This window comes from Perca fluviatilis, chromosome 4 (genome assembly GCF_010015445.1).
Source record: "Perca fluviatilis chromosome 4, GENO_Pfluv_1.0, whole genome shotgun sequence".
Lineage (NCBI taxonomy): Eukaryota > Metazoa > Chordata > Actinopteri > Perciformes > Percidae > Perca > Perca fluviatilis.
The window spans coordinates 23,994,355-24,003,004 of record NC_053115.1 but is presented as its reverse complement, the minus strand read 5'-3'; the positions used below and the strand labels follow the sequence as shown (position 1 = coordinate 24,003,004).

General features: G+C 39.5%; 1 protein-coding gene across 2 annotated transcripts in view; it reads right to left on the bottom strand.

Annotated features, from left to right (window-relative positions):
* Window positions 1–8,650, bottom strand: part of LOC120558070 (cadherin-22-like) — a 193,427-nt gene that overhangs the window by 162,815 nt on the left and 21,962 nt on the right. The window contains exon 2 of one of the 2 annotated variants that reach the window (XM_039798919.1): window positions 7,326–7,400. The exons of the other annotated variant lie outside the window; for it this stretch is intronic. The gene's annotated coding sequence lies outside the window, so the exon portion shown is untranslated. The remainder of the gene's footprint in view (window positions 1–7,325; window positions 7,401–8,650) is intronic. 2 annotated transcript variants of the gene reach the window in all.

Genomic DNA, 8,650 nt, shown 5'->3' with positions numbered 1-8,650 from the left:
ACACACAGTGTGTGTATGCACATTGTTTGAGACACATGGTGTATTTGAAGGAATGGAACACACTTTCATTGTCAGTCTGCCACTGTAAGCTGGATCATCATGTCATTTGGTGATTAGGCTTTTGTGGGCTAACTGTTTCAGAAGCAGAGGCCTTTACCCATGCACCCAGGGAACAGACCACCCCCTCCTCCCCTTCCCCTAGCCTTGCCTTGTCTTGCCAGTTAAAGTCTCTCCCGCCTGAGAGTGTTTAGAAAACAGTGTGCAGAAGTGTTGAAGATGCGTCATTTTCTCACAACAAGGGTTCCCATGATATCTCTCTGCTTTGAGTAGCTATTAATGACCTTTCTGTCTCAGTGGTTTGTCAAATGCATTAATCAGCAATGGATGGAAAGCAGGAGAGGAGAGGAGATGAGAGGAGAGGAGAGGAGATGAGAGGAGAGGAGAGGATAAACATGTCCATATTCTTTTATGTTTTTATGATTGATAATCCTTGGCCAAAGCAGATATTTGAGCACCTGGCTACCACCACTGTAATCTGTTATGCCTTGTTCTAAACACTGACCTCTCAACGACGACAAAATTGCATGAAAATGACTTTCCCTGGTTCTATGTAAGACAATTTCTCCCTCATCATTATCTAAATCTGCTTGAAAAAGAGGCACACTCCTTTCAACTTTGATTGGTACACTGATTGCTTTTCCTCTTCTTTTCTTTTTCTCTCAGCCTTTTGTGTTACAGTTGCGGCTGCATATCTGCATAGAGTATGAGAGCCTTTCAACACTTAGAAGAAAGTTTAAATTAAAGGCACTTTTCTTGGCTGTGCCTTGTCGAAATTCTTTAGACTGCTGCATGCATATTATTGCGTATTTATTCTGAGCAACATAGCTAGTGACAAGCTCAATGAAGTGACACTTCGGATTTGATGAAACATTGAGTGCAGTAGCGCCGGCAGGATTCTATTTTATAGTATGCACAAGAACCACCAACCCACTAGTAGGTAGGTTCCCAGGCATGCATATACACAGTCTACTAAGCCAGCGAACGAGAGAGTGAATCATGTTTTGTTTTGTACTAGCGTTACCGATAGAGGGACGGACTGGGACCAAAAATTGGACCTGGCATTTTGGCCCAGACTGGCCCATCACATAAGATCACAAATACCACCCATCCTTACGCTCCCCTGAATATGTATACCAACTCCTACTCCTTAACTAACGCCATGTAATGAGTAAGCAAGAATCAGTGAGAGTTGACACATTAAATACTTAAAAAAAGTAATAATATAATATAGTTTGTATATGTATATGTATTGTATATTTATATAGTAAATCCTATAATAAAACGGTATACTCCTCATGAATCATAAAATAAACTATATATATATAAATATATATATATATATATATATTTTTTTTTTTATCATTTCACAAGTGAAGAGGCCCCATGCTTTAATTTGAAGAGGTCTATCATGAGTTTTTGTCTGACAATGCAGATTCTCGTTAAGAAAGTTTGCATGATGTGCAACGTTTATCTAGGCTACTTTAAAGACACAAATGTAAAGTAAAAAGTACAAGCTTAAGGTTCGATGAACCTTAAGGTGGTGTTTTGCTTATTATTAAGATGTAGGCTACTTTGTTGAATGAAGGTAGGCTAATATAGCCTAATAATAATAAAATGGTGAGAACATCATCAGTCAAGACTCAGATACCTGTGCACTTAGCCAAACTAATGCAATCATACATTATAGCATGCCTACTTCTTTTATTGTTGTAGTGTTATCATCAACAGTTTGTCCACCACTTGTTTTTCTCTCAGTTTTATCAAGGGGCAATTGTGTTTTAAGGGGGGTTCTGCTTACCGCAGGTTCTACCCGCACTCCCTCATCTCTGTCCATCTCCTCCTGAGTCTCCTCCTCCACTATCATCAGCCACAGGAGCTGATGAAGGTCCTGCTGCTGCCGAAAACATGTCTGTCAATTTGACACAGTTGGCAGCGTCTGCCTGAAGGGTCTGTTTCTTTTTCTCACGCAGCTTCTCTGCACCTCCTTTGCGTTTCTTCTCCATGATCTCTATCACTATTCTAGCCTTGCAGATGCACACCCAAGATCACATAAACTAAACCTTGATCCCAGCATAAGTCCCGGTCAGAACGACTATACAGCCAAGTAGAAGGACTATCAAAACGTGGCCTGACACTGCCCTGTCTCATCTCCAGGACTGCTTCCAATAAGGACATGGTGATGTGCAATATGTTACAGAACAGAGCCCTTTGTTTATTGTTATGATTTCATCTGGCTTGTATGCTGCACAATTTACATTACAGCAGAGGTGAAGAACTGAATGTGTACTCAGAGTTCAATGTTCCTATATTAGTTCAATTAGTATAGTATTAGCATTTTGTCTTTGAATTGTTTTTACTTGAATACTTAAATTTAAAGAATTATTTTAAAAGAAAATAAATAAGAACTGTTTTCATTCAACATTGTGCCCATTATCATCATTAGTGATTAAGTAACTCAGACTTTTAAAAACACATTTTTAAAGGATATCATCTAATTATCGTTATCGTCAAAATCTGAAAAAATATCGAGATATTATTTTTTGTCCATATCGCCCACCCCTAGCTTTGGGCCAGCCCAGTGTCAATTGGAAAAACAATAGGCCGCCGATATAGGCCTACCATTTTTATGGGCCGGACAAAAAAAAAAATTTATAAAAAAAATATATATATCGGCTTTCGGCCCAAAAAGCACGTCGGCCCACCGGGAAAGTGCCCGGTATGCCAGATAGCCAGTCCGCCCTCGTACTGATATAAAACCACCAAAAAAACTCTTATTAGTCTACCAAACGCATTTCAACAAACAGGCCGGGTTTACACAATCCTCATTGCAGCTCTCATACAGTAGCTCATTAGTGTCATGCAGAAGGCCAAATACATCTTCACGCACACATTCTTACACAATATCCATACTTTCACACATGGTCAAAAATATGTAGTCATATTTGTATTGAATTTCAACAAAACAAAAATATCTAAATAAGCCACTGAGGGGCGAACGTGCAAAGTTTTGTCAGACATGTTTTCTGGGTAAAATAAACCAATGTCCAGCGCGCTGTACCCTGGATTTGGCATTAACACATTTATGAAAGCACTCAAAGCAGTGCTAAGAAACCCCCCCCACACTCTCGGCTCTACCAACCACACTGACCATGCATGTACCATGCATTCCTGTTATTGTAAGAGAGATGGGAGATGATGGACTGGCTCCCAAAATCCAGAACTCCCCACTGTACAAAATCAATTTGAAAAGAATGTACGCACGGTGCATACCGGATTATAGCTGCTGGTTCTACTGATTGAGTGCCACTGGCTATCTTCCCAAAAACTGTTCCAGAAAATACATTTTCAAAAACCTTACACATTTGGCAAGACAGAACAGACAAATAAGGACAAGTTCCCCTGGTTAATCAAGTTCTTACTTACTGCCTCTGAAATAATTATTTCAAAAGTGCTAAATTGTAAAGTACTAAATAATTATGAATATCACAGATAATATAGCGACCAAACACACAGCATCCACAGCACACCTGCTTGAATTACTATCATGTGCTTTGACTATTGATTGCAATGTCAAATTATGTGGAAACAAGCTAATGGTTATCTAATGAGCAAATTCAGGAAATTTGACTTAAATTAGCAATGATGCAAGATCAAAGAAAATGCTACACATTAATGAGGAGTTTTCAGTGAGAACAGGAGGGGCTCCCCATGGGATGTGTCGAGTTGAAGGAGATAAAGATGCAACCCACAAACTCAACATCTCTGGGTGTGGGTAATTACAAGGGACTTCAGGGGCTCTTTGTCTGTGGGAAATGAGTTGTGCGTCATGTACGAACCAAAACAGTCTCTGGATTCATTAGATTCCATATCTAAACAGGGAATAATAAAGCACTATTAATGTAGTTGTGCCATGGCCATGCTTTCACTGATTTTATACAATTACTCAAGGAAAACCAGAAATGCACAAACAAGGCAGTAATGACCTGTTACACAAGTTATCAAGGGAAAATGTATCTAAAGGGGGTTTGCTAGTGAGGGTTTTTTTCAGCTCAGTAGCAACAAGAGCAGGGAATTAATTCAAAGAAGATGGCCACTCTTATGATATACAGTTTGTTTTTCTTGCATGAAGCCATTGAACACTTTACTGTATATCATGCAGATGTGTTTGCAATTGTGCACAAGCATGTTTATTAATATATAGGTTACACAGAATATTTGTGCAAGCAAGACTTGCAAGACTTGCTTTGACACCACTGAATGTGATTTTATCTCATACTAATGCTGGTGTATACAAGGCAATCAGTGACTTGTTAGGTATTTAGCGCTTGGCTTCAATACAGTGTCACTTTCTGACTCAGGGGCTGAATGGAGCCTTACTACTAACTCTCCTGCATAGCAATGACAGAGAGGACACCAGTGAGGTCTCACTGATTTCCATTACATAATTGTAACATCCACTCTGAAGGCTTACTGAGTCTTCAGTGTAGTCGCTGAAAACTCTTCCCCCAAACTACACCTTTGCATACACATACAATATTTTAGCCTCCCATTTCATTTGCCTTGTATAGTATTATTTATAGACTACAGTTTTATCCAAGGTTTAACTGTGATTGAGATCTTTGATGCAGACAAAAAAGACAGAAGGTTAATTTAAATCCACACTAGTGCATGTGCAGACACAATGAATGTACTGTGTCTGCACAGTGAACATTAAACGTTTCAGAGTTTAGCAAAGCACAAACAGAAAATCAAAACATTCAATGGATTACTCTGTTGAAATTTAAAGTTAAAGTTTATGTAAAGTTTATCAGCACTTGACAGACGTTGTGCAAGGTGATCCACAAAGAAAAGCTTGTGTATTCCAATAAGGAAAGCAGCATGAGGTTTTATGATTAGACTTATAGAGACATCAAAATATAAAAGAAGAAGCAAAAAGCAGTGTTGACGAAAGAAATAAAAAAAAGAAAGAACCAGCATACCAAAGCACAGGAGAGGGGTTGTTATAGCAGCTACTGTGCTGACAGCTTTCAAGCAAGAGCCACTGGAGTAAGAAGAGAGGCCATTCCCTTTCTTCCTCTTCACCCCTCCTTCCTTTCCTTTCTGATCTGACCCTCACCATCACCCCCACTACTCCCATCCACCCTCCCCACCTTTACCTGAGCCTCGCATTCCCCAAGGGGCATTAAACTCACTGCCGCTGTTTGATTTAGACAGGTCGGGTGTCAGTGTTCGCTACAAGCCCATGGTGAACCATGAATAATGGATCTGCCACAGGTCTGGGTCCCCATGGGACTCCCAGCTGCCCCCTCCCCTCACTCCTGCTGTGACTGGAATAGTCAATGTCCCATTAACAACCAATGATTCATAAAGGTTCTCACTGCCAGTGCACGGAAACAGGAAATGTGAAAGAGAGATTGCTGATGGGAGGCAGATAGTGGAGCCTGATATATGTTTATGTAATCTTTTGTTGATCCTGTCCCTCAAAGTTCAGCACTTTCCTGAACAAATGTGTGAGGGCTCTGCATTTACAGTGCAATGTAAGTGAGTTTTATGATTCATGTAGAATGACAGTGTCATCTGCACAAATGTACAGTACAGTAGCTCATCCTTGATATCCTTTAGAAACCGTGCTTTGAATTGAAAGGATTTCGGAATGAGATTAGGTACTGTATGTCAAAGGGCTATCATCTACACTGCACTAAAATTAAATGAAATAAATAAAATTAACTAATATTTTACAAGCAAAATCTACAACAACAATGCAAGGCTCCACAGTAGATTCCAGCACTCATATTGTCATATAAGTCAGTTATACAGTATACAGTCATAAAAATGCACCACTAGATTGACATCATACTGCACTAACACTTCCACTTGGACCTAACAGATTAACTTCAGAAGCAACATGATCAATCTCATCACGGACAGGGATATTTACTATGGTGATTTGAAAGTGAATTCTACTAATCTGCTGCAACTATAGCAGCGTGCAGGTGACATTACATTGCACTTGCTCATTTAACCTTCCACTCCCTTACTCTCTTTCTCATCAGTCCACTTTTCTCCACATCTGCCACATGAACCAGTAGTTCTTCCATCACACTTCCTTTTCCCCATACTCCAACATTGAAGGAACAGAAATCCATATTTCTAATTCCGAGATAGTTAAGATGAATTTAACCATCTGTTGTGGTGAGCTGCTGGAGACCGTTTTAAGATCTGTATCTATATATGTTTGTCTCTTTAGGGGCTTCAGTACAATCCAGTCTGTGCAGCCCAGTGTTAGGACAGAAGGCAGAAAGGCTGGCAAAATGTGTTCATGGGGATGCACGTTCCAACACACACACAAACGTTCACATTCACAAAGAAGCAGGTCACAGAGCCTACCTGAACTATCATCAGTACATTATTACCACTACAAACAAACACAAATAAGCCCAAGTTACTCTGGGTTTCTATCTTGCTAGTAATGGTGAGCATATTCAAAGGATGATGACAGGTGCATTCACAGTTGTCATTCAGACTGACAAACCAGTCCCTGTGGACTCTAAAACCTTTCAGCCATCACAAAGACTCAGACCACACACATGCACACAGAGGGTTTCTTTGTTTTTGCATCAAACGCTCTCACAAACACACACACACACACACACACACACACACACACACACACACACACACACACACACACACATACATATACATACATACATACAGAGATGAGAATCCATTACTGAAACCTTATATTAAGCCTACAATGCCACATAATCCCCCAATACGTATGCAGGTAAGAGGGCAAATACTCACATAGCTGGAATATGTCTGTCAAATGGCATCCCCCACTAGTAACAGTGCAATGGAAGAGTTTGTGGGATAATGAGCATAAATGATGCTGCTTCACTCTAGAGTTTTGAGCTTGAGAACCAATTCAGACAAATATGCTTTTTGAAGTCTATGTAGCCCTAAATAGGTGGCCAATACAATTTTGAATTTAGTTGATTTGATAGGGGGGTATCACTTCCAGTTCACATAAGTTTTTCTGTTATGACAAAGGCCCAGTGGACAACATTTCACTGAAGGGCATCTCATGTTTCCCAATTACCATTGTAAAGCTGGTACAGGAGGAGCCAACAACATACTTAAAAAAACACATACATGACACAAACATGCTAGCACAACACAGCGGGAACTAGGAGTCAAAACCAATTCCTCTGTTACAAATTACAATTGAATGTGTGCAGCCTGCTTTCAATTATGGTACTCACAGATGGGAAACAGCATTGTTTGACAGTCAAGTGCTTTTCTCCAATCATGACCAGATGAGCAATGAGCTTAGGAGCCTAGGAGGAGGAGATTCAGCAGGGATATGTGTTAACTCTGCTTTTCTAAACACTTAACAAATGAAAACAGATTAGCTAGTTGCAAAACCCATTTACCATGTTTTGCTAATAAAATGACCTTGTAGATATTATAGCAATATGGCTGAATTGTTAAAAAGTCTGATGGATGAACTGCAAACTGGATGGTTGAAAAGACTTAACACACATACATGAAAAAGTGGGCTGGACAACTAATAGACTGATGGGCTGGTTTGTAATCTCACCTTTCTTCTCCTACCTCTTCAATGTCCTTATTGGCTGGAGAAGCAAACTGAGTGGCTCAGAAACTGACTGGCTAGGTTAAATCAGCAGCTGTAAGATTCTGGGGCATGCTAAACTACAAACTGTCATGAGAAATGATGGCCATACATGTTTTAGTGCCAAATGTTCTTATCAATACAAGCTAAAGGAGCTCTGAGCATAATTGCCCTGTTTATCAGTTCTATTACAGGCCTTCCAGAGGCATCAAGCGAGGGCAATAAATACACAGGTACTGTAGAGTTACAGTGCAATACCCCATCTCACTTGATATATCTCTAATAAACAGTGCATCCATCACAAAAAAGAATTATGCTATCTATTTCAATGTCTTCTAGAGTACAATGTCTCACATACCAAAGCAATCACCACGAGAGCCTGATACACGTATAGCAAAAGAGCAATGTGAAATGAAATTTTTTTTTTGGGAATTTTCTTTACTGGTAACAGATTAAATATTAGTAATTCCGTAGCCTACTGCATGTGATGTGACTGTGTAGTGCAGTGGTTCTCAACCTTTTTTGTGCCAGCGCCCCCCTATCCATTATCCAGGTCCCTACCGCCCCCCATCAAATATTATGTAGGCTAAATGCCCCGAATATTAATGATTATGCCCCAATATAGGCCTATTATTGTTGTTACTATTGTTATCAAAAATAATCAAAAAATCAAATCATTGAATGACAAACAACACATGTATTAGTTTCCCAGGTATCAAAAAGCCATGTGAATAGAAATTATATATATTTACAGGTTTTAAAGAAAAATGCAACCATTTGACATTCAAATTAAATAACAGCAGCCAATCAGAACGACTAGATATGTAACATTCAAACTATAATTAGGTATTATCAAAATGCCTGCTGCATGGTGTGAACCTCAGCACCTTTAGAAGATGACTATAATTTGAATGTCCTTTTTGTTTGTGAAGTTACCTTGGGTGTCATGAAATG